The following is a 27,099-nucleotide window of genomic DNA, read 5'->3' as shown; positions in this document are numbered from 1 at the left end:
AGTACAAACCATCTACCTATTGAAGGATTGAATATCTGACACGAATTTCCCAAATCTGGTTGTTTTCTGCATTTCTGGAAAAATGGGTTTTTAACAAAATGCCTCCAAAAAACTCTGTGTATCGCCTTAACCATTACAAATTTGGGAAAGTTGTTATGAGGAAACTAGGTGTGTTATATTTAAAACAATAACCTCTCTTAGAAGTTTCTGGTTCCGCTCCATTACCTCACAAATCGTGCCCAAAATTGACTGTTTGAATTCTGAGATCCTAAAATTTTGGAAAAACAGTCTATTTTTATAAAAATGCCTCAAAGACCATTATTGAAATTTTAGAACATTATGAATTTTAGATCTCCATTTGGGGCTTAGTCAATTTTCTATAATGGGACTGAAACCCATGTTCCACAATTTCTCTATTCACCTTCACTTGCATGAAAATCGAGGTGGAAGTTGGTATTCTAGAAACTGTTGCGAATTTGGGGCTGAATTCGTATGACCTCAGTGTATCTTAACTTATGTGTAAGTGTTCAAACACCATATTGAACAAAAACCTCTTTCATATTTGCCTAGAAATGTATCAATGTATGAAAGCCCCATATTGGTGCAGGCATGTTGGTGTAGGCACAACTGGTGCAGAAATGTTGGTGGAGGCACAACTGGTGCAGGAATGTTGTATGATGCAGGAAGGTGAATGTAGGACTAAGGCTTTTTGACATATGCATAGAAATGTCAAGGTACATGCCTAGCTATCAAAACCAGTAGCATTAGTATCTCTGCATTGCTGGTATAGGAACTGTTGGTGCAGGAATGTTAGTACAAGAACTGCTAGTACAAGAATGTTAGGACCTGCCAAAAAAGATCTTAACATTAATGAAATTTTCACATTAAATACTTTTCAAATTAACAAACAATAAGAGTTCATGGATCAACAACTGTCAACTCTAAATGCCTTTAAATAATAATTTGATAATGTGTAAAAAGAATAATAATGATTACATACACTTAGTACAGGCATAAAATTACTCAGAAAAATCATGAAAATTTAGACAAAGTGGAGGCTCAACAATGATAAGTAATGGTTTGTAGGTGAGCACATAGATGCATGGTGGTGTGTCATGGTGCATGAGTTTGCACCATGAAGTGGGTGGAGTGACTTACACCACATCGAGTTTGCTAATGGAGTGACAGATGCATTGGTTCATATGGGACCCCAGACAATATAAAGTGATACAACCGTAGGTAGGAGTATCCAGTGGTGTACAGGGATAGGCCACAATGTACAATGTCTTACAGAGGAGTATCGGTATACCTGGTGGTATACAATGGTGTATGGTGCTACATAGCAGGGTCTTGTAGTGTTGCTTCCAAGGAGACTTATGGACGGGGAGACCAGGCATACCTTTGGGTGTAGCTTCCCCAAGATCAATGAGGATGTAGATGAGTGAAATTTGATGGTATCTATGGGGACTCACACACTTGTCTCTTGTAGGCAAAAATGATTTGGTTTTAATCATTTGAAACTCTCAGCACAAGTGAAAATGTTTGGGGCACAAAAATGAGACATTTGGATGGGAGAATATTTTTAGCAATGGCTTTTGGTCAGGGCTCAAGCAGACAGGTGCAAGCTTAGGGAGTGCATGGTTTTCCAGGGAGACAACCCATGTCCCACCCTTGAGCTCACACCTAGGGATATGCAGGACACATTTTGCGAAAGGCGCTTCAAGGTATCACAGGAGCATATGCGATGGGTGGATGACCTCTCTTGCAAGTGGATGTTTAGGCTCGAGGAAATATCAGGGTATGATTTCAGGAGGCAAGCTCACAGATTTCACGATGTGGTATGGCAGGCACAGGGAAGTTTTGAGTACACTAGGTTGATTCATGATATGTGAAGTCTATATACTTATTACATGCATGGATTAGAAATGTAGAATAGGATGGTTCCAGTAGTCATCAGGACTATGTCACAGTGGATCTAGTTATGGAATCAGGGGATTTATCTAGCTGACAGGTCACTCCATTTCGTTATGAGTAGGGTTGTGGAAGAGGGTAATCTAGCTCACTTTGGGGTTGACACAAGGGGGATCTTTGAGGCCTCCATTGTATGGAGAGGTATGTTTTTCTAGTTGCTGCTTAGGATCGAGATTAGAAATGGATGGGAAGGTATTGACATCATGGAGATACCTGGGCAAGTTGAGCTTGGCCTTCATAAATATGTTTCCATGAGGTTTTAAGAGAGGAGGATATAATGTTCCCTCAATGGGAATTCTATCAAAGTCGGAACAAAGTAGTGACAACATGGTGACCCCTTGTTGAGACTAGCGTCAGATACAAGCATCACAACACTTGACAATGCAACTACCCTTGGGGATGAGCTAGCTACTATAGTGGCAGATCATATAGATCTTCTATTGGGATTTAGTGATTCGAGGATGGTCTTTGGGACTTCATCATTATGGAAGGTTGGTCAGCGGGAATATATTAGGGGAAGATCATGTGAGCGAGACTTTATCTCCACAAGGACTGGGTGGTATCTTGAGGAGTTTACTCTTGGAGGGCATGAGATGGACTACTCGGTAGGGAAATTCATGAGGAATTGGGCAGAGTGATACATTATCATGATATCCTACTCATTGATGGTATGCAGAGGGCTTCTGTTACTTATATATGGAAGGACAGTGACTGGAGAAAGGGGAGATTCATGTTGAACATGATGGCTTGGGATCCTAGTATTGAGGGATTCCTTCATGATAGGACAATACAAGGGTTAGGGATGATTTAGTGGTACATTTGGGGCCCTGGAAAAATTTTCAGTGACGGTGGTATCAGCAGGGATCAACTTCTAGAGAGGGTGCTTGTTCAAGCATTACTTGAGGACAAACATTTTTTGGCGGGAAGAACTATAATATCCCCAAAATTTTTGTTTTTTATTTGAGGATATTAATGGAGTTTATTGAGAAGGTGCTAAGCATAGCACAATTTTGTAATTCTATTTTTGGAGATAATTTTGGCTTGAGGAGCTTAGGTGAAAAGAAATATTTCAATTCATTGGCAAGTGGGGGCCACAAGGGAGAGAATTCGATCAAGATGGGTGCATACTTTTGGAGGGAGATAGAGAAAAAGGGAATGTGCACTTGGGGAGAAAGAGAGAGAAAAATAAAGGGGGTGAACTAGAGGAGAGTGGGGGCCACAAAGGGAGGGAGAGACCAACACTTATAAATAGATCAAGGAGGCTCTCATTTGGGACATCTTGGATCATTTTATCTTTCATCACAAGTTCTCTTGAGCTGCTAAGCTAAGACAACCTGTGCTATTTAGCACAAGGATTTCTCAAGCAGAAATTCCACTCTACCTTTAGTGAACTTCGAGTGTTACCCTAAGATACCAGAGAGGAGTCGAGTCAAGAATTTTCTAGAAGCTTAATTGCAAAGAACACTTCATTTAGTGCGTGATACCAAGGGCGTAGAATCAAAATTCATGGAGCTTATTGTAACCAATTCATTGGGCGTTTTGGACTAGTATTTTTTCAGGATATTACTTTGCTTTGGAGGGTGGTTTTAGAGCATCCTTGGGAGCTAAAGTGAAGGAAGTTTTGGCAGACGCATTTCTCCCCAATAGAAAGTGCACCGAATTTTCGAGAAAGAGGTTACACAAGGGTAGAAGCAAGAGGAAAAGTAGGGAGTCCGGGCTAGGAGAAAGAGGGGAGTTCCACAGGAAAATTTAGCCAGAGTTGGGGAAAATTTTCAGTGGTGGATTTAGACTAAATACAACAATATCAATATTGTGGGGCATTTTCTAGTTATATTAGGCAATTCACAGTTATTCAGGGTCACCGAGGAGTGGTGGATTGAACCCAACCCTTTATGGGATTTTGTGGGTTTATGGAGAGGAGTCTCCTGCGAATTTTTACAGAATTTTCCAAGTGATATTTGGGCATGAAATCCTCATTCTTATAGCAGGGATAATGTTGGTTAGCTGGGGAATTTGCACCATTTTTTGGGTTCGACTTTGGCTTGGAGGTAGGCCAAACCTTTTATGGGTATTTTCGGGTTTGAGGAGAGGAGCTCGTGGTGAAAATTTTAGAGAATTTTGGGAATTGTTTTGAGTAAGAAGACCAGTTCCATTCAATAGTCAACAACAAAGTTTATGGGAAAGTTTGAGCTAAAAATTTGGGACAATTCCAACATCTTATCCTACACATTCTCTCTTGGGTTTTGTGTTGCTTGTTGTAACAAGTCTAGGTTCTAAGGATTTCATCTTATTGTACTTGATTTTCCATGCATAGTTAATAAAATGGCTCAGACTATTGCCCAAATTTTGGGGTTTTATGATTTGTTCTCTTGTTCATATTTTTATTGTTGTAGTTTACTTGATGCATTTGTTAATTTTTGTATTTTCCTAGTTTGGAATATTACAAGAAACTACTAGTACACTCATTATTATGGCCCCAACCTCGGAGAACCTTAAAAGGAAAACAAAAATGTATCAATAGTGTTGAAATTTTGATAGGATAAGAATCAAACCAACAACATTCTCACTTACATGGGATACTCAGAAAATCTATTGTGCACCCACCTTTCATGACAAGCATCCTTAATGATACAATTTCAAGGTTTTACATACTTAACGCACTATAACGATTTCGACATCAACTTGTTGATTTCCATTTAAACAATCTAAAAGGGTAATCAATGGATTACCATGAGCTAGATCATAATAATACAATATTGAAAAAAATAAAGACCTTGCTTGATATATCTTTCTTTGCATTTTAATATTAAAATAGAAAATAATTGAATCAATACAATATGGCTCACCTTTGGGAGAATTAAAACACAATCATAAGCTTGATTGTGATGACTTGAGTCTTCTAAGTATGTTTCCAAGGTTCCACAATGATGAGTGAATCATCTTAACCCTCCACATCTAATTTCATCACAATAGATATAAAAGAATCCCAACAGTAAAATATGAGAAATATTGCACTTATAAAAGAAATAATAAGGATGTATACTAAACATAATTGAAAAAATATAAACAACATTCCATATATAGAACATCTAATGATAGCTACATTCATAATAAAAAAATATGCTACTTATAGTATGGTTAATAACTTTTCTATATTAATACCTCCTTGTATATGAAATAGGAAACATATTAAATACACACTCCATCACTCATTAAACTCCATTTAATAAGGTAATACTATAATCATATGATTACCATCCACTAGGGGAAATGTTCGAAACCCTAGCTACCATAAATGCAACATAGAAAAACCAACTTCATCCTTGAGGAAAAAATAATGGGATTTCTTAAGTTAGACCTTTTCATAACATCAATTCTTTTGAATAAAATCTCCTTAGCCATTTTCTTTTATTTCCATGGGTGAAATATCCAAATCCATTGCATTGGTCTCTAATTCTATATAAGTTACTAGAAAACCCTTCTTTTGTGCATTGACCTAAAAGTTGTGGAGCTTCTATATGATGAGATAAGGTGGCATCCTTAATAGTGGAGAGGAAAGGAATTTATTATGGTGGGGTTTTATGAGAAACGAAATGAAATGAAATGATATTTTAAGGTCCACGAGACTAAAAATAGTCTATGAGACCATTAGTTCCTTGTTTTTCGCTTTTTTTCAATTCAATCCTTTTCTGATTCAAATTGATGATGAGCTTACCCAACCTTCCAACAATCCCCTCACTAAAAAGACAATGCCAAGAAATTGTTGCTAACATGTTCTCATAACTTTCTCTGATGTCTTTGAATGCATCACATTCCAAAATGAAATGATTTTCCAATTCCACAACCCCAAACGTGCAAAATGTACACACCCGTTCTTCCCAAGCTTCTTTAGGCCTTTTCCACCATCCCGTTTCACACTAAAGTTGATGTGAGTTGGTCCTTAATTGAGCAATAAGAACCTTTTCCCTCCACGAAATGCTAGCTCCAATGAACTCTTTTTGTTGTAAATCACACTTAGGGTTGAATTCCTCAATGTAATATTTCTTCTTTCTACCCAACTCTTTTCCCCATACCTTTTTACAAAACTTCTCCATAACAAAATCCTTTAGCTCCTTGCTATTTGTGGGATAGGCATTGAGGTAGATAGTCCATTTCTGCATCTATGTGTAGTTTTGTTTCATCCATGTTTTCTTTCTTTCACTGATGCCTTCATTGAAGATAAGATTAGGCCATCTACCTACTCTCATTTTTTCAATTATTTTTAGGTATCTTATGAGCTGCACCATAGAAATTTCTTCAATGGAAGTTGATCCTGTTTCACTCAACATTATCTCATAAGGTACCAAACTTTTTTTTGAACTTGCTCATGATCAAGCGTTTTTGGATTTTCTCAATTTGTTTCCATTTTGAGACGGGAGTGCTGCTAGCCCACAATTCACACCCATATAGCATCACTGAACAAACTACGAGTCCAGAAAGCACTTTAATCATTTTCCAATCCCATAACTCTGCCTCTCTACATCTGTTTTGAAGCATATAATGCTTTCCACCCTATTAAAATTCTCTTCTTTCTGCAGTCTTCCCAATTGAGTTTGTTGTTGAAATCAATCCCAAGCTACTTTTACTCATTCACTTCTTCAAGAATGTTGTCTTAAAAGAAGAAAGTATGCTAGCTCTACTTCCTTTTATTAGGAAAAATCATTATTTTGGTCTTGCTAGTATTGACTTGCATCCCCACTGCCCTACAAAAATGCTCAAGGGCATATAAGTGCATTTGCAATCCATGGGCTGATTTAGAAATCAATACAATATCATCAACATATAAAAGAATATTTATCACAAAATCCCCCAACCGAATACCATCTCCACCTTGCAGATTTAGCCACTCTTCCAATTTATCAATATATAGACCAAAAAGAGTGGGGGATAGAGGGAAAACTTTCTTGACTCCAATGTCACTTCTAAAGCTTTCTGAAATACCTACTGAGGTTCTAATTTTGACTTTCACTTCTTCATAAAGTCTATGGATAGTGGCTCTATAATACATAGCAATTTCAAGTTCTTCCATTCTACGCAACAACTTATCCCTAGGGATTGTGTCAAATGCTTTTTGAAGTCAACAAAGCAACGAAATACTTCATCTTTTTCCTCCCAAACCTTTTCAACAATGTGTCTCAACGTGATGCCATGATCCACTGTAGAATGTTTTGGCCTAAAACCCGCTTGTCCTCTTTCCCTCTTTTCTTTTACTTATGCCAACTTGCTAGTTCTGTCTTCTACCATGCTGCTGAAAATATTTGCAAATAAAGGATTGATCATAATTGTTCTATAGTTGGATGGATTATTAATGTCTCCAGTTTTAAAAATGGGTATTGCTAGGCTAGTTGTCCAGTCTCTTGGGAATCCTTGTTGAATGATGTTGTTGAATATTTTCATGATGTGTGGTGCAAGAGCATTCATTCCCCATTTTAGATACTCTACTTGAAGTTCAACCAAGTCCTTTGCCTTTCCTGTTTTCAACTTCTTAATTCCATTCTCCACCTCCTATAATGTGAAGAGATTTGAAATTGTGTTGATCCTGGGGGGCTCGCCATATCAGATTCTTTCTCATAGAGTTGCCTTGCATATTCAAACCATTGATTGGTTGTAATATTACTTTCAATTTTCTTCTTCCTTAGTTGCAGTTCCTGCCAGAAAAGCTTTGGATTATTGTTGCTTAAATATATTAACTCTTCTCTCCTTTTTTGCATGAACTCGTCTTTTTTCCTTTTCAGTATATGCTCATATAACTTTACATTCATCTTCTCTTTTCCTGTCTTTTTCAAGGTTCTCCTTGCCATTTTGCATTCCTCATCAAACCAAGCATTTACATGAAAACAATTTGATTCTGATTTCCTATTTTTTGCTCTTTTGCATTTCTCAAGTGAACTTTCAATTATATTTATTAACGCATGGTTGTTGAAGTGTTTGAAACCAATTTTCTCCTTCTGAATTAATCTCTCTAACATTGTCTTGAAGATAGTACCATTTTCTTGTGTTAGAAGAATTTTTCCCCTTGATAGTGATTTTCCGAGATCTTTGGGTTTTCCTCCTATGTTGCCTTTCTTCTAACCATGATAACCTTATAAAAATTATGTTATGGTCTGAATTTAAGTCCAAAATATTCTCTCCAATACTAACTTCATCTATCTTTTCTATTAAGCTTTGTGAACACATCACATAGTCAATGACACTTACCCCATTGTATGTGTTGCAAGTGAAGTTCCCAGACCTTTTCCATCTATCTAGACCATTGCAAATAATTAAGTTGAGAGCCCCACACAATGTAAGCAACTCATCTCCAAAATGATTGCTAACTTTGTCATCTTCTGAACACCTCACCCATTGGGGATTCTCCTCTTTAGTGAGCCAAATAGGATTGTTATCCTCTTTGCAACAAAGGATTCTAGCTTGATTATTTGTTGTTCTAGCATTCAAATCTCCCACTAAAATAATTTCTCCCTGCTGAGAGTGCATGGCAATATCTTGTTTTAAAGTTGCATATGGATCCTTATTGTCAAGCCCCTTATTTTTGTAATTTTTTGAGACTTGAGGGGCAAAATAGCATGTTGGAATTCTTATGTGATTCTCATTCTCTGATATTTTCAACCATAGATATTGTTTATTTACATCTTATTTAATTAACTGAATGTGAAATCCTTCTTTTTCTCTCACTAAAACTAGTATCCACCCATACCCTTTTCCATTTTCTGCTACCTTGTTCCAAACTGCCAACTTCAAATAATCTTCAAAGACACGAGTTTTGCAACCATCATGTTCATGAGTTTCCATGAGACAAATTATGTCTCTACCTTCCGCAATAGGCCCTAATCGAGGTCGCCTCCTCCAAGGGTAACCTCTACAATACCAACAAACTAAACTTAGGTAGACCTGGGTAGGATTTGATTGCTATGCAGTTTGGCACATAAGACTCAAATTTGAGTCTTCACCGCTTTTTTTCCATGCTGCTCTTGTTGTTTTCGTCTCTATTATTGAATTCTCTGTTTCTTCTTTACTGTCAACTTGCTCCCCTGATTTTCCTGGAGGCCCAAACACTTCAATAACAACTTTCCCATTGTACAACCATGCCCTTTTCCCTTCATTTATTATTGCTATAATTTTCTCCACTTCATCCCTTCTCTCATCTTGTTATTTTTTGGTTAAATCTTCATCGAGGAAGAAGTATGAGCCTTTCAAGAGTTTCTTTCTGACCAAAAGCTATCATTTTTCTTATATGCTTGCCATGGTGACTTTTATGGGTTGATTCCTCTCTTCACATATCCTCCCAACCCTACTTGCTTGGCAAATTTTCCCTTTCCAATGTAGTTTCTCTTTCAAAAAGTATCTTGTCAAATTGAGAATACTTTCATTCTTCCCATAATCTCTTATTCCCCTAATAATAAAGTTTGTTTTTCTTTCTTGTCTTTCTTTTTGTTCTATTTCCTATGCTCTGCGATCACTTGCATCTTCTTCTTCCTCTGTCCTTATGTAACCATTAATGTCTTCAGCTCTAGCTTTGATTTCTTTTAGACTATCTTTCCCACTATTCATTTTTTCCTTCTCTTTCGAAATGTCTATTTGCTAAGATACATGTGTATCTACCTAAGTTTGTTTAGAAATTATCACATATATGTTTGTTGGTATTACTTCTTTCATGTTTTGCCATTCTTGTTTTCCTATCTCTAGAGCCTCTTGTAACATTGTTACCTATTCTTTTAAAATTCTATTGCCTTCCATTAGACATTTTTTTGCAACTGTGATCTTTGAAATTTTGCAGTCTCTTTCATGTTCTCTAGCTGCCAAAATATCTAGCCTTTTTCTGACCTTCATCGGTTCTTAGACATATAGTGATAAGATATTCATCTAGGACTTTAATGATAGCTCAAGTTTCAAAGTGCTCGAAAGAGTGTCGAACTTGAACGATTGAATAGATCTCGTCTTCCTGATTCCAGTGCCATGAACAGTTCGAAAAACTGACACCGTATGAAGAAGTTATCGCTAATTGAAAAAGTCTAGTAAACTGCTATTTCCAAGGATAAATTGATTTTTGTAAAATATTTAAAAAATAATATCCCAAGGAACATTCCCTAGAATATCCTTATTTAGTTGACCAATCAGGTGCTGACATGTGGCAAGCCTAGAGGCTGCCACGTGGCCTTGGATTGGCATAGTAAAATTATGTTTGGGATCTGGGGGGGATTGAACTTGTGACCTCCGGCAAGCTAGCCCAGTGCGCTACCACCTACACTATACAATTTTTCTTAAAATTCTATGGTCCCAGGTTATATTTAAGGTTTAACGGTTATCAGTTTGAAGGTTGGGACCGTCAATGGTCTTACCCACCAACGGTCCCGCAAAGAATGTTCACATGTGAATTAACCGTCATTTATGAAAATAGTTTGACACGTGGTTTGCAAATTAACCACCAACCTTAACCCTAACTGCCAGGGTTAGAACTACTCACATGCGCACCTAAAACTTGTAGTTATGGTCAGCCCCAGTGGTCAAGCTTTGCAGAGCACCAAAAGAGGGCAGTTATGCCAAATTTATTTATAGTTAACTCTGGTTTGCAAATTCATTGGAGGATCACTAGGAGTTAATGATTAAATGCACTCCATAAGTGATTTTTGACCTAAGAGGGTGAAACATGAGGCTATCTAGGCTAAATGAGGCCTTCTGAAGCTAATGGAACAGTCCAGAGAATCTAAAGAAGCCATCTTCAAGCAGATTTTCATCCATAGATTCTCTGTTGATACGAGGTATTCCGACGATCGATTACCTACAAGTTAACGCTGTTGGAATAGGACAGTGGATCACAGGTAGGATCAGATCTTCTCTACCTAATGAGGAGTCCATTTCGAATACACCCTCGTATTATGAGGTATATTTCATTAAGGACACAGATTGAGAAGATCGTGATTTTGGAGCTTAGGGCCACCAAGGGTTGGAGGCAGTTGCAGGAGCTACCGATATCCATTTTCAACGTACCAACAACCATTCCTAACTATAATGTACATTTTGAATCCATTGCAAGGGTTTACAGAAGCATCTGAAGACTTCTAAAGGCTGAGATGCTACAAGGAAGTTTGAGGTAGCCTAGTGCCAACCGTGGAGGAAGGCTTAGATCGGGAATGCAGTGCTCATTTTGAGCAAATGAACAGTTTATTGTTGATGTATGATATGTGCTGGAGATATTAGAATATGTTTTAGAGATAGTTGAAGAATTCTGAAGGAGTTTGTGCCATCAAGAAGATCAAGGAAGCTTAGTACACCAATTGAAGTAATCAAGTCTAAGGGATCTTAGATCTGTTTGCATAATGATGACTTCCATGATAGGGATATAGATAATTTTCTAAGACCATTGGTTCAGTCCATAACCATTGGAGTTGAGTGTGGAACTTGTAAAAGAATTCAAGCCATAATCCCAAAGAGCCAAGTCAAATTAACAGAAGCTCAAGGAGATGTAGCCCACGACATTCGGGTGAACTCGTAGATTAAATTTGTTGTTATGTGTTGATGTTTATTTGCTGCATTATATGGTTGTTATGTGTGTCTAATATCAGTAGAAACAAATCAACTTAAAGCACGTAAACAGTTAAAAACAAACAAAGACATACACCTGTTTCAAGTACTTAATTCCGCAATTGTCAACATAATCTAGATCAAATAACTGTTAAGCTTTGGAGTGAGAGGTTCTTGTAAGTAACACAAGATGTTAAACTCTCATTTCAGATCAAGTGGTATTAGAGTAGGATGCTTGATTGACAGAGCAATCTATTTGCTTGTTTGACTTGATAGGTGTTTAAACAGTACAAAGGATTCTACTGTTTGATTGTTTGTAAATTGACTATTGTTTGAGTTTGCAAAGGTGAAGAGAAAGCTACTGATAAGCTAAGTCTAGGAGAGGACAAGAAGGAAGAAGGGCTGAAGGCATTCTCCTTACCCAAAGGACCTCAAGAAAATCTTTAGAGCATAAGAGGGTTTGTTTACAAAAGGCTGCTTGAATAAGAATTTGATTCTACTGCCATTTAGTTCAGAGATTTGTCATTAGTTCTTTGAAAGCTTTGAGAATTTTGTTGAAGTGACTTTGTTCAGTTTGATAATGACAACTTATACAAGTGAGTTTTCCAAATCCTCCTCTTTCACAAGATTCTTTGATGAAGACTTGAAGTGAGATTTGTTCATCATGATGGATACGGTGAGATAAATGAGCACCGAACTTTGAGAGCAGTTGAATTCCATGAAGGAAGAGAAGCAGTTGCTTTCTGAAAAGTTGTAGGAAATGGAGAGACAACTTCATATTGAAAATATGGATATGGAAAAGATGCATGAGTTGGAGACATGGCTCCCTATTGCCAAAGAAGCCTTAGTCAAGTATCAGTGTGAACAAGAGGTAAACAATTCTAGTTTGTCTTCAATTTCCTTTAAGAATGTTTATGTTGGTTCTTTTGAAAAACATACAAAAGGCATAGGGTCCAAGTCAATGTCAAAATGGGCTATGAAGGAAAAGGATTGGGAAAACATGCACAGGGCATTATTGAGCCAATAATGGTTGAGGAAAGGCCTGTGTATTTGGGTTTTGGCTATGGAAAATCTTATGGAGAAAGTTCCAAAACAGTCATGAAGGAAATTGAAACCGTTCCTAGAAGGAGTTTCATTTCAGGTTCCCTACCTCAAGTTTGTAAAGATTGTATTCTTGGGGAATGAAATTGTTTGAAATATCATTTGCAGGAAGAAAGTGCACATAAGCATACACTTGAACTAGAAAGTTGTGAAAGCTCTAAAACCATTGAAGAGATTGACGGTGTTCCAAAGGGAGCTACTTTTTCATTTGATTCACCTCCTCACGAAGGTAACGAAGGTGAAGGAGAAAGGTATAAAATTGATTTCAATCACACTTCTTTTGATTATGTTAAGCATGGTAAATTTCCACATAAGCATTGGAAAAGAATTGCATGTTCCATTTGTGGTTTTGATAACCATAGCGTTTCTAGATGTTGGAAGAGAATGGCCACATACAGAAAAATTTTGAAGGAAAGAAGGCAAGAAGCCAAAGGTCCATTGAACAAGGAAAATTATGTTGTTAAGAAGATGAACGTGTGTTGTACTTATCGCCATAAGCAAGGACATATTGCTGAGCGGTGTTGGACTCTGAATCCAACAATGCTTCCACGAAATTTTAAGAAAGTGGAGAAAGAGTATGGTAAGAATGGAAAGGAAGTTTCCATAATCGATGTGTTTCAGGATGATCCACAGGTTGATGTCAATGTGAAGTTAAAGGAAGTGCCTTTGATGTGGATTGGTAAGAAATGGTTAGAGTTAGTATCTAATTAAATTTACATGTCTTTTGATGAGAAAATAAATGTGTCACATCTATTTGCATTTCTTTGCTAATGGAACGAAAGTCGCAGGATGGAAAAGTTGAGTATGTAGACTCACTTTATTGCAGCAAAATTATCTTCATTACAACTTTGAAAGTGACTTGTACATGTGATCGAGGACCTTGTACTTATGATTGTGTTTAAGAGAAAGTTGAAGTATCAAATACATGCATAAAAATGATATGTAAGAACACAGGGATGTTGATTATTTCCTTGTATTTGAACATGTATGTAATTGAGTTGACAAAAAATTATCGACCATCATATTGTTTTGTTTAAACATGCATGTAATTTCATGTAAACTTGGAAGAGTTGATTTGGTCTCCAAGATTCTAAAAGGGAGATATTGATGAAGTGTTTCATCTTTGTAAAATAATCGTTAAAATTATTTTTTTACATGCTTCATGCTTGACTTGAAGGTTCAGTTGTTGAAAAGGCATGATTTTTGTCATTTTGGGATTTAGTCGATCAATTGTACACAAGATGTAAAGACATGTTGATGATTCACATGATGTGAAATTTGTTTTTTTGGTGGAGCAAGAATTTATGTTGTCAAGTTGTTTTCTTGTATTTTGACATCATATTCCGAAGGAGATTTGCAACAGCAAAGGTCACCATGGAAGTGGCTTGGAAGTGATGTTCAACTACCTTCTCTAAATTCTGAATGAGTTCAAGGAAGTCAATTCTTAACAGAAGGACAAGCGCATCCAGGAAGGGAAGTGTTGACTACCTTCGAGCTTTAGTTCAAAGGCACTTGCCATGCAGGAAAGTGTATGAAGGCTGAAAGAAGAGGGTACTATACTCTCATCTACTATTCAGATCAGTGTATCAGTTTTTTAGGGTCCAAAAGATTCCCAATGGGGAGGAGTGATTAGATATTGATCGAGGACTTTAATGATAGCTCAAATCTCAAAGTGTGTGAAAGATTTTCAAACCTAAATGACCGAATAGATCTCCTCTTCATGATTCCGGTGCCACAAACGGTTTGAAAAAATGACACCATATGAAGAAGTTATCGCCATTTGAAAAATTCTAGTAAACTGCGATTTCCAAGGATAAATTGATTTTTGGACAATATTAAAAAGAGAATATTCCAAGGAATATTCCTAGAATATTCTTGTTTGGTTTACCAATTAGGTGTTGACACGTGGCAAGCCCAGAGGCCGCCACATGGCCCTGGATTGGCATAGTAAAATTATGTTTGGGGTCTGGGGGGATCGAACCCGTGACCTCTAGCAAGCTAGCCCAGCGCGCTACCACCTTCGCTTGCAATGTTTCTTAACATTCTATGCTCCCAGGTTATATTTAAGGTTTAACGATTGGAAATTTGAAGGTTGGGACTGCCAGCGGTCTTACTCACCCGCGGTCCCGCAAAGAATTTTCACATGGGAAATAACGTCGTTTGCGAAAACAGTTTGACATGCGGTTTGCGCATTAACCACCGGCTTTATCCCTAACCGCTAGGGTCATAACCACTCACATGTGCACCCGAAGCCGGAATTTATGGTCAGCCTCAGTGGTCAAGGTTGGCGGAGCGCCAAAAAAGGGCGGTTATGCCAAGTTTATTTAGAGTTAACTCCAGTTTGCCAAATTTAGTGGAGGATCACTAGGAGTTAATGATTAAATGCACTCTAGAAGTGATTTTTTACCTAAGAGGGTGAAACGAGAGGCTAGCTAGGCTAATTGAGGCCTTCTGAGGCCAATGGAATAGTCCAGAGAAGCTAAAGAGGCCATCTTCAAGGAGTTTTTCATCCAGGGAGATTTTGGAGCTTAGGGCCACCAGGGTTGGAGGCAGTTGCAGGAGCTACTAGTATCCATTCTCAGCGAACCAAGAGTCATTCCTAACTGCAATGTACATTCTAAATCCATTGCAAAGGTTTACAGAAGAATCTAAAGACTTCTAAAGGCTGAGATGCTACAGGGAAGTTTGAGGCAGCCCAGTGCCAACCGTGGAGGAAGGCTTAGTTCAGGAATGCAGTGCTCGATTTGAGAAAATAAATAGTATATTGTTGATGTTTGATATGTGTTGGAGACAATAGAAGATGTTTCAGAGATAGTTGAAGAATTCTGAAGGATTTTGTGCCATCAAGAAGCTCAGGGAAGCTCAGTGCACTGATTGAAGGAATGAAGTCTAAGGGATTTTAGATTTGTTTTTAGAATGATGACAGCTATGACAGGGATATAGATGGTTTTCTAAGCCCATTGGTTCAGTCAATAACCATTGGAGTTGAGTGTGGAACTTGTAAAAGAATTGAAGCCATAATCCCAAAGAGCCAAGTCAAATTGACTGAAGCTCAAGGAGACGTAACCCACAATATTCGGGTGAACTCCTAGATTAAATTTGTTGTTATGTGTTGATGTTTATTTGCTGCATTATATGGCTGTTATGTGTGTCTAATATCAGCGAAAACAAATCAACCTAAAGCATTTAAATAGTTAAAAATAAACAAATACATACACATGTTTCAAGTACTTGATTTCACAATTTTCAAGATAAGCTAGATCAAATAATTGTTAAGCTATGGAGTGAGAGGTTCTTGTAAGTAACACAAGATGTTAAGCCCTCATTTAAGATCATATAGATCTGATGACCAAGTAAGAGGTGTAGATGTGGGACTGTAAATGATTGATTCTTCCTTATTTTGTTTCTCTTATTTATTTTGTTTTTCTTTTTCTCGACCTTGATCGGTTTTCTTCTTATTTTTCCCCATTTAAGGCGAGCAATCTTACGCCTTAAAATGCCCTCATATTGCTTTGCGTTTACTTACATCCACCTTCCTGTTTTGTCTGTTGAAGAAATTTTGACCTAACCCAAATGATTTGTTTCCACGAAATCTGAAATTTCTTTGCTCTTTACGCCTTGGCTCTTCTAAACATTTTCCATGTTATGAACGTTTACTTATTTAGAAGTTAACTCCCTCACCACTCTGTGCTCACACTACTTCTGCTTTTGTGCCCACAAAACCCTGTTCACGCTGCCTGTCCATTGTGCTCACAAAACCTTGTCCTCTGCCTGCCCGCCTTTTCACACTGCCTGTTACCTGTGTTCACGCTGCCTGCCTGAGATGTTCACACCATTGGAGAACTACTCATTCTCATGAAGGAATATGTTCCTAAAACTAACGCTGAAACAACCATGCCTGCAAATTGCTACGTCCTCTGCACAGTTTATCAATCGTCAATGAACAAAATCTTTAGTTTCGTTGTTGCTCCTCAAGCAACCTTGGATGGGGTCTCATTCTCGAGCCTCCACATTTAATTCACAACTCAATATCCATGGATGGCCGAGTGCAATCTGTTAAACATGAAATGCTAAATACTTTCTGAATATTTCGCTATTAAGAATAAGTGTTTTAAGAATAGGTGAGTGCAAGCTCGTGACAGGAGCCCCTGCTAGAAAGTGGTATCAGAGCCAGTAACATCTGGTTCTAAAGGTTGGTACTCAGATCTATACTCTTTTAAGAAAGAATGGAGTCATTCAGAAAGTCTGTTTCATTCCGAGAGCTTGAAGAGAAAGATTCTCATGCAGAAGAAAATCCTCTTAAAGAAATGTTTGAAAATAGTTCAAGTAGAACCTTAAACTCTGCTGAACTTACTTATGAGGAATCTCAGCCTTCTGCAAGATGGGCTTTACCAGATATAACACCCTCTGAAGTCTATAGTGACTTAGCCCCTTTCCATTTAATTTTTGCCTCTAGAATTAGCATTAAAGAGTCAGTTAGTCAAGTCCAAGAGAACTCTGAAAGTATTCAGACTATACCATTGCTAAATCCTCAGGCTTTACAAGCAGAAGCAAAAAAATTAAAGAAAAATTATCTGCATCTTGGTTGCATTCGGGTTGGCATCAATCCTTTAGTTCAGAAAGGATTAGAAACATTTGTGCTTGCTACTGTTAGAGATCTAACGCACAACAGATATACAGATTACATAATCGGTGGGATAGTAGCCCCTTTGTTTGATGGCCCTGTATATTTTGATTGTTTCCAAAACTTCTCCATATATGTGTTTGATGAAACCATTAAAGATATCTTACAGCTGCAAATTCATACTATGGGTTTTGATATGAAGAGAAAGAGGAACAATATAGCCATCTAGACCAAAGCCTGTTTCAGACATACCAACACTCTATGGCCAGCAATCCGTCATACCCCCAGTCGGGATTCCAAATCAAGTGTGGTAGCAAAAAAGACCCAAAGAACCAAAAAATTGAGCATCTGTTGATCAAATGGGAAGATTTTCAGTTCCCCGAACATTGGGTTGTAAATCATTCCAGGCCACAAATTCCCCGAAATATCACTTCTGCCAACATCACTGAAAATGCTGAAAATGCAGTCATATCGTTTCCCCGCAGATCAACCATTGATCACCGTCGAATCGATGTTGCTTTTAAATTGTCTAAATATTACAAAGATCCTTCCACTGTTGATACCGCCTGCTCATCATCATCATTTTCTTCTTGTAGACATAATCAGCTTTATGAATTAGCCCAGCTTGTAAATTTTTCTTCTTTAGAAGTAAAATGTCCAGATTGTACAAATGTCATAAATCTGCTTACTTTGGCCGAACAAAATGTCCATCTGCATCATAATCCGTGAACTGGCATTGCTCCTCCTTCTACTTCTATCAGCTCATGCCCGAATCCTAAATGTTCTGATATTCCTTTTCCACATGAGCCAGAGTCAGATCCAGATCATGTCCTTATGATCCATTCAATAGAAGAAGAAGACCCTAGGCTTACTCAAATGATCTGCTTAATGAGACCTGCTAAGCCAAGATATGGGTTAGGAAAACTTGAGCAATCAGAATTGATTCCAGAATGCAGATTCAAACAGATTCCTTATGACTGTAAAAAGCCTGCAGTCATGGAAATGCATAAGTTTTTTGCACTTATGAATGGATGTTTAAAATCTCAAATCAGTTCCAAATGGATGAAAGAAATGTTGAACTGGGATTTATATACAAATCCTTAAGCAGATGAATTTGACCAAAGTTACTCTCCAGAACAGAAAAGAAAATTAGCAACAAATTGGAAACGTTATATGGAAGTCAATAATGTCTCGATATCTTTCTATTCATGGAAAGACAAAGTTGCTCCTATAACGCTTTAACTGGTGCTACTTCTAGTAGTACAACAGACAAGCATGGATGGACTGCAATTGATGGATCCACAATTGAAACTCCTACTACTTTTCCTCCATATAAAGGAATTATCTTAGGAGAAAAGACAAATGCAGCCAAAGCCATCCCTTTGGTCCAAAAAGATGATAATGCCTTAGGAATTGATGGTAGAATTCAAAAGGCTAGTGAACAGATAAATTGGACCAATACTGCTATAAAAGGTCTGGAAATGAATGTGGCTAAAGCAGAAGATGTAAAGAAACAAATGGATGTTGTACAGTCCTCACTAAATAGTGTAAATTCTTGTTTGAATAATTTACAGTTTGATTCCAGTATGACTCGGTCTTATACTAGAGAGTCATTGAATAAGATTGAAGAAGTAGGAGAAAACTTAGTTGGACATATTGATGTAACTAAGACACTCCTCATTGGCTTGAATGAAAAATTTGAAAAGATGCAGATCACAAAAACCGAAAAGCCAGTTCCAAATTCTTTCCTAGTGAAAAGAAACATACAGATTGAGAATCCAGTAAGAAATGTACAGAAATTCCCTCTGTTGTTCCCCAAAGAAACAAAAACTGATGAATCAGAAAAAATCAGTATTGCTTCCTTATTTAAGGAACCAGAGATAGAAGAAAAAGAACAGAAGTCTCAAGAAACACAGATCTTCCCAATCTATGAGCCTCTTGAACATAGATTTTCCAGATATTCTGCTCCTGACATTGAAGGAAAAGGAAAAATGCCTGAGGCCCATACTTTCTTTCCTGATTCCCACAGAGAGTGGAACATAGACAACATGAGCATTGGCCAAATTCGACAAATGATTGATTTAATGTATACTGAATACAAACTCATGTGTCTTAGAGGAAAGTCAGAGATAGATGCTTGCAGAACCATCATACAATGTTTTACAGGTACTCTCCTTAGGTGTTGGGAAAGTGAATCTTCTCCAAAGATTATTGAAACCATGGAAGCAGAAGTACTAAAAGATGAAAAAGGAGATGTCATTCATAATCCTGATGGTACTGTTATAAGAAATATGTTTGGTGCGCTCACATTAATGATTCTGGAACATTGGTGTGGCAGTGAGACAGAAATTGCCAACAAGCATGAGGTTACCTTGATGAACCTCAAATGCCATAAGATGTCTCAATTTGATGATTTTCATAGAGATTGGATGCAGCAAATCGATGAGGTAAAAGATTCCAAAAACTTGCTTTGGAAGCAGGTATATATGGCTGCTCTACCCTCTAGATTCGTTGACTATATTAGATTGCAAGAAATTTTTAAGTTACCTTTTGTGTCCTATACATGGGGAGAAATTTATTCCCATATTACAAAGACGCTGGTAAGTCTTTGTACCAGCTCAAAGGTTAATAAATCTCTGGAGAAATTGTCCAGATTGCCTGATAGAAAGTCCATTTGCAGCAAATATGGACTGACAATAGATGACCCATTGGTCAAAAAGAGAAAGTCTAGAAAAAGGGCCAAAAGAGAATTCAAAGAGACTTTCTACAGGAACAAAAGAAATTATCCACAGAATAAAAGGAAGTATTCTACAAAGGATAAAAGCCAAAAATACAAAAAGAAGGGTCATTACAGATATATTCCAAAAACTCATTATTATAATCCTTCTGACATTCATTTGCATACATCCAAGCAAGAAAAATGGAACAAAATTACTTGCTGGTTGTGTGGCCAGAATGGGCATACAGCTTCAAGATGTCCCCAAGGGGAAGAATCAAAGCTTAATAAGGGGAAAAAGACAGTTGTTTATGCTCAAAAAGCTAAACAGGTTAAGAAAGAGCATTCAGGCCCAATCTTTTGCCTGAGATGCAAATCAAAGACCCATGTTACAGAAAGGTGTCCAAACCTTATCATCAAAGATTCAGCCCAGCAACACCAATTAGAAGAATCATCTCTTGATTCTTTTAGTACTTCATCAGAAGAAGAATTTCAAGTTAATATGGGCCAGTATTCTGATTCTGAATCATCTGAATGTTCTTGCTCTAATTCAGAAGAATGTGCTTGTCATATTTTTTATGAAGATGATTCTGATTTTTTGTACAGCTCCAGTGAAGAGGAAGAAAGAACAAAGCCTCCTAAAGAAAAATTCCTAATGGCTTCTGCTGAAGAAGAAGCAGAAATGAAGATTTTATCTCATATCAGGACAATGGAGGAAGGAGACATGAAAAATCGCCTGATAGAAGCATTCACAGATCAGCTTAAATCCAAAGCTTCAAAAGAATCAGGTAAGAAACCTTTGTTTGTTGATGCATCCTATGAAAGGAATACTAAATCTTTCCAAATGCATCACCAGAAACCAGGGAAAGTAAAATCCCTGACTTTGGGAGAAGTGAGTGGTGAAATTCACCAGCTCAAAACAGAAATTTCTGCAATCAAAGCTCAAATTGTAGAAATTAAGAAAGGCAAGGAGATTAAAGAAGAAAAAGAAGAAGATTCCTGGAACACAACAGCCTATAGCCAAGAAATTCAAGTTGCTGAAGGAAGGTCAGACCCAAATTTTGGCTTCCAAGATATGAGACTGTTTACCATCACTTATCAGCAACATCATGTCAAGGTAAAAATATGTATCCAAGGCCAGATATTTTTCATGACTGCATTACTAGATTCTGGTGTAGATATTAATATTCTTAACATCAGAAATGTTCCAGGGAGTTATTGGGTCTCTGCTGAAAGAGAAGTTGTAGGACTAGGAAACAAGAAACTCAAATATGAAATTCCTAGAGGTTCACTATGTTTTGATACCCACTGTGTATACATGAAGTTTTCCATAGCAGACATCCCTGTTGATTGTATATTAGGGAATGTCTTTTTAGCTGCAGTAGAACCTCATGGCTCAGCCAGGCTGAAAGGAAGTAGAGCTGGCTATTTTATATCTGTACCTACATCCAAAGGTAGAAGAAAGAGAATTGAGCTTCCTTATGTTTCAAGCCCGAGGGTCTCTACAATGGTCCAAGCTATGCAGAAATTGGACAAAGCAGAATCTTTGCTATCAGATCTTAAGGATCTAAAAATCACATTGAGAGTGGAAGAACAACTAAAACTACCACAAATCAAAAGAAGAATCCAAGAGTTGAAAGAAAAATTAGAAGAAAAATGTTGTTCAGAAGAGCCAAATGATTTTTGGCACAGAAAGCAGCACACGATTAAGCTGCCCTATAAAGAAGGATACACAGGAAAGCCCTGTAAAAGCAAAGAAATCCCCATGAGCCAAGAATATAGAGAATTATGCCAAGAAGAAATTCAACAATTTCTTAACATAGGATTGATTAGAGAATCTAATAGCCCTTGGAATTGCTATGGATTCTATGTAAATAAAAGTGCTGAACAGATTAGAGGTATCCCCAGACTTGTGATAAACTATAAACCTCTAAATTCAGTTTTGGCTGATGATACCTACCCTCTTCCACATAAGGGAGATTTGATTAGAAGAATTGCAGGAGCTAAGATATTTTCAAAGTTTGATTTAAAAGCAGGATTTTGGCAGGTAGCCATAGATGAGGAAGATAAATTCAAAACTGCATTCAGTATTCCTGCTGGACACTATGAGTGGAATGTCATGCCATTCGGTCTCAAAAATGCTCCCTCAAAATTCCAGAAGGTTATGGATGATATTTTTAAGCCATATTTTGATTGGCTACTTGTGTATATTGATGATGTTTTAATTTTTTCCAAAAATATTGATGATCACTTCAAACATGTAAATAATTTCATGAAGTTGGTCAAGAAAAATGGGCTTGTGCTTAGAAAAAAAGAAAATAGAAGTATTTCAGACTTCTATAATGTTTTTAGGCCACCAAATTTGTAATGGACAAATCTCTCTACAACAACATGCCATTGACTTTGTAGACAAATTTCCAGATGTCTTAAAGGATAAGACACAACTACAAAGATTCCTTGGCTGCCTGAATTATGTAAGCAGCTTTTATCAAGACTGCGCCAGTGATAGGAAAGTGCTCAATTAGTGGCTTGGTAAAAATCCTCTTGAATGGTCATATGTGAATACCAGAGCAGTACAAGAAATCAAAGCAAAGGTAAAATCTTTGCCTATATTGTATGTTGCAGATTATCAAGCTTTCAAGATAGTAGAATCTGATGCCAGTAATGTTGGTTGGGGAGGAATTCTGAAACAAAAAGTTGGTAAAGAAGAACAAGTAGTACAGTTTGCCTCAGGGGTATGGAATCCAGCAGAACAGAATTATTCTGTTATAGAAAGAGAAGTAAAAGCTGCATGGAATTGTATAAGCAAATTTGAAGTATATCTGATAAACAAGCCATTTCTTCTCAGAACAGATGCATCAGCAATGAAGAAAGTCTTATCCAAAGACATCAAGAAAGCTGGAGAAGCAAAGTTTGCTAGATGGCAGGCACTCTTTGCAAATTTTGATTTTTCTGTAGAACACATCAAAGGAGAAGACAACTGTCTTCCAGACTTCCTCAGTAGAGAATACATTGAGCAGAAAGAAGCACATGTCATGATGATTATTACTGAATGGGACCAGCACCAAAAACAAGAAGTCTTGAGAACCATTCCAGATGATCAAGACTGGGATACATACAGAGATAACTGGAGACCCACATGGCAATTAAGAAATACGAAAGTTCTTGATGCCAATCTACAGCCTCATACTGATCTCGAGCACTACGTACCAGAAAGAAAGGTGTACCCAAAGGGTAGAAAATGGATACATGATATGATGTATGACAAGGCAAAAGCAGATGTTGGAACTGCAAGGCGGGCCCTAGAGATGAATTTTCATGACATTGCAGGCATTTGGTACCATGGAGGTCGCAGCACAGGAATCTATGAAAGCTATTATTGTATCTACAGAACCAGAGATTTGTGGGACAAGCCAGGCCAATCTCAAGTCCAACCATGTGCTCGATGGCCCAGAAATGATCCCAAGGTAATGTTCCCTGACACAGTTTATGATTTTTCAGATTACAAAAAGCTTTGGTGGGATTTCCTGAATGTTGATGATAGAGAAGAAACCCATTACACAAAGCTGAAATTCAGTACACTAGCAGCATCACAGAAGAATCTACAATGTGAATGGTTTCAGAACTGGTGGACTGATTACGGAGTCAATAGGACAGGCATGGACCCAATATATCATGAAAATTATGAAAGAAAATACTGTTACAAATGCTTTGAAAATAATATTGGGGAATGTTTCCACCGCATATACAACACAATCAAATAAATGACAGCTAAAGAATGTGACCCTTTCCACATGTTAAATTATTCTCTCCAAGAATACATGAAAGAACACTTGGAGTGGTATGTCTTAACCAAGGACCAGCATCAAATCATTCTGGGTAAACCCATGATAGTCTAGAGAATTTATACCAAGGCATGTGACGATCTGCTTCATAAAAGAGGCAAATTCCCTGATCTGACTGTATTTTGATTTCGTACTAGTCACAAGGGCTTAATTGTGGCCAGTGTTCCTGTGGGCTTTACTGTTTAAAATCTTCCACAGTGTAAATATTCTCATCTAGTCTTTTCTCGTGGGCTTTTTGTACAAAAGTATCTACTGTGTAAACAGTTATGATGTCTGTCAGATTTGCTTTAGGTACATGGATCTACTTTACAGACTATATCTTATGCATTACCCGAAAGCAATTATTCGGTCTACCTCATGAACCCAAATCATTATGCGGAAGTCGCTCTGATAAAGACTAAAAAGCAATGATTGGGCATCGACATTTAGAGTCTTTAGGTGTGTGTTTGTTTGAGTCGAGTATTCTCCTGCTCTGCATCTGCAGACGATCAATCTGATCTGCTTGCAACACGAGAAATTATTCAAAATCCTTAGTTGGTTTGAGAAGCCTGCGCATTAGTGTGCTCGACACTGGTGAGAACCTAAAGTGGCCAAACCATTAGAAGAGTAAAAGTTTTGGGTGTGAAGTCTGATTCTGAGACAGAGTCTATACCTTGCCAGAAAGCCTCCGGTAGTAACTTGTTCATTTCTGAACTGTGAAAAGTCCGGTAAATGCGAGATTAGTCTATCTCTGTAAAGGATCTATTTCTGTAAAAGCTCTGAGAGCATTCTGTAAAGATTTTCTTCCATTCTGAAATAAAATGAGTATGCCATTCTGCTATTGAGTATCTCTGTGCATTTAAAAATCCGCTGTGGTAGTAGTTTTCTCTGTGCTTTCATCCAAAGTTCGCAGGAAGTTCGCCAAAGGATCAAAGGGACACCAAGGCTATTTTAGGCATGGAAGCCGTTGTTGAGGCCGTCAGAGTGTGAAAGATCCGAGTAGGTTCGCCACTGGTTCATCAGGAGTTGGCTATCAGAGAGATACGAAGAGACACAGAGAAAGAGCAAGCTCATGACAAGAGCCCCTGCTAGAAATTGGTATCAGAGCCAGTAACGTTTGGTTCTAAAGGTTGGTACTCAGATCTATACTCTTTTAAGAAAGAATGGAGTCATTCAGAAAGTATGTGTCATTTCGAGAGCTTGAAGAGGAAGATTCTCATGCAGAAGAAAATCCTCTTAAAGAAATGTTTGAAAATAGTTCAACTAGAACTTTAAACTCTCCTGAACTTACTTATGAGGAATCTCAGCCTTCAGCAAGATGGGATTTACTAGATATAACACCCTCTGAAGTCTATAGTGACTTAGCCCCTTTCCATTTAATTGCTTCCTCTAGAATTAGCATTAAAGAGTCAGTTAGTCAAGTCCAGGAGAACTCTGAAAGTATTCAGACTATACCATTGCTAAATCCTCAGGCTTTACAAGCAGAAGAAAAAATATTAAAGACAAATTATCTGCATCTTGGTTGCATTCGGGTTGGCATCAATCCTTTAGTTCATAAAGGATTAGAAACATTTGTGCTTGCTACTGTTAGAGATCTAATGCACAACATATATACAGATTCAATAATCGGTGGGATAGTAGCCCCTTTGTCTGATGGCCCTGTATATTTTGATTGTTTCCCAAACTTCTCCGTATATGTGTTTGATGAAACCATTAAAGATATCTTACAACTGCAAATTCATACTATGGGTTTTGATATGAAGAGAAAGAGGAACAATATACCCATCCAGACCAAAGCCTGTTTCATACATACCAACACTCTATGGCCAGCAATCCTTCATACCCCCAGTCGGGATTCCAAATCAAGTGTGGTAGTCAAAACAAACCCAAAGAACCAAAAAATTGAGCATCTGTTAATCAAATGGGAAGATTTGCAGTTCCCTGAACATTGGGTTGTAAATCATTCCAGGCCACAAATTCCCCGAAATATCACTTCTGCCAACATCACTGAAAATGCTTCCAATGCAGTCATATCTTTTCCCCGCAGATCAACTATTGATCGCCGTCGAATCGATGTTGCTTGTAAATCGTCAAAATATTACAGAGATCCTTCCACTGTTGATACCGCCTGTTCATCATCATCATTTTCTTCTTGTAGACATAATCAGCTTTATGAATTAGCCCAGCTTGTAAATTTTTCTTCTTTAGAAGTAAAATGTCCAGATTGTACAAATGTCATAAATCTGCTTACTTTGGCCGAGAAAAATGTCCATCTGCATCATAATCCCCGAACTGGAATTTCTCCTCCTTCTACTTCTATCAGATCATACCCGAATCCTAAATGTTCTGATATTCCTTTTCCACATGAGACAGAGTGAGATCCAGATCATGTCCTTATGATTCATTCAATAGAAGAAGAAGTCCCAAGGCTTACTCAAATGATCTGCTTAATGAGACCAACTAAGCTAATATATGGGTTAGGAAAACTTGAGCAATCAGAATTGATTCCAGAATGCAGATTCAAACAGATTCCTTTTGACTATAAAAATCCTGCAGTCATGGAAATGCATAAGTTTTTTTCACTTATGGATGGATGTTTAAAATCTCAAATCAGTTCCAAATGGATGAAAGAAATGTTGAACTGGGATTTATATACAAATCCTCAAGCAGATGAATTTGACCAAATTTACTCTCCAGAACAGAAAAGAAAATTAGCAACAGATTGGAAACATTATATGGAAGTCAATAATGTCTGGATATCTTTCTATTCATGGAAAGAGAAAGTTTCTCCTATAAACGTTTTAATTGGTGCTACTTCTAGCAGTACAACAGACAAGCATGGATGGACTGCAATTGATGGATCCACAATTGAAACTCCTACCACTTTCCCTCCATATAAAGGAATTATCTTAGGAGAAAAGACAAATGCAGCCAAAGCCATCCCTTTGATTCAAAAAGATGATAATACCTTAGGAATTGATGGTAGAATTCAAAAGGCTAGTGAACAGATAAATTGGACCAATACTGCTATAAAAGGTCTGGAAATGAATGTGGCTAAAGCAGAATATGTAAAGAAACAAATGGATGTTGTACAGTCCTCACTAAATAGTGTAAATTCTTGTTTGAATAATTTACAGTTTGATTCCAGTATGACTCGGTCTTATACCAGGGAGTCATCGAATAAGATTGAAGAAGTAGGAGAAAACTTAGTTGGACATATTGATGTAACTAAGACACTCCTCACTGGCTTGAATGAAAAATTTGAAAAGATGCAGATCACAAAAATTGAAAAGCCAGTTCCA

The sequence above is a fragment of the Pinus tabuliformis genome, chromosome 1_1 (assembly GCF_031772625.1).
Source record: "Pinus tabuliformis cultivar Carrire ecotype Pingquan chromosome 1_1, CPIR1, whole genome shotgun sequence".
NCBI lineage: Eukaryota > Viridiplantae > Streptophyta > Pinopsida > Pinales > Pinaceae > Pinus > Pinus tabuliformis.
The sequence above is the reverse complement of the archived record's forward strand: the minus strand, read 5'-3'. Positions refer to the sequence as shown.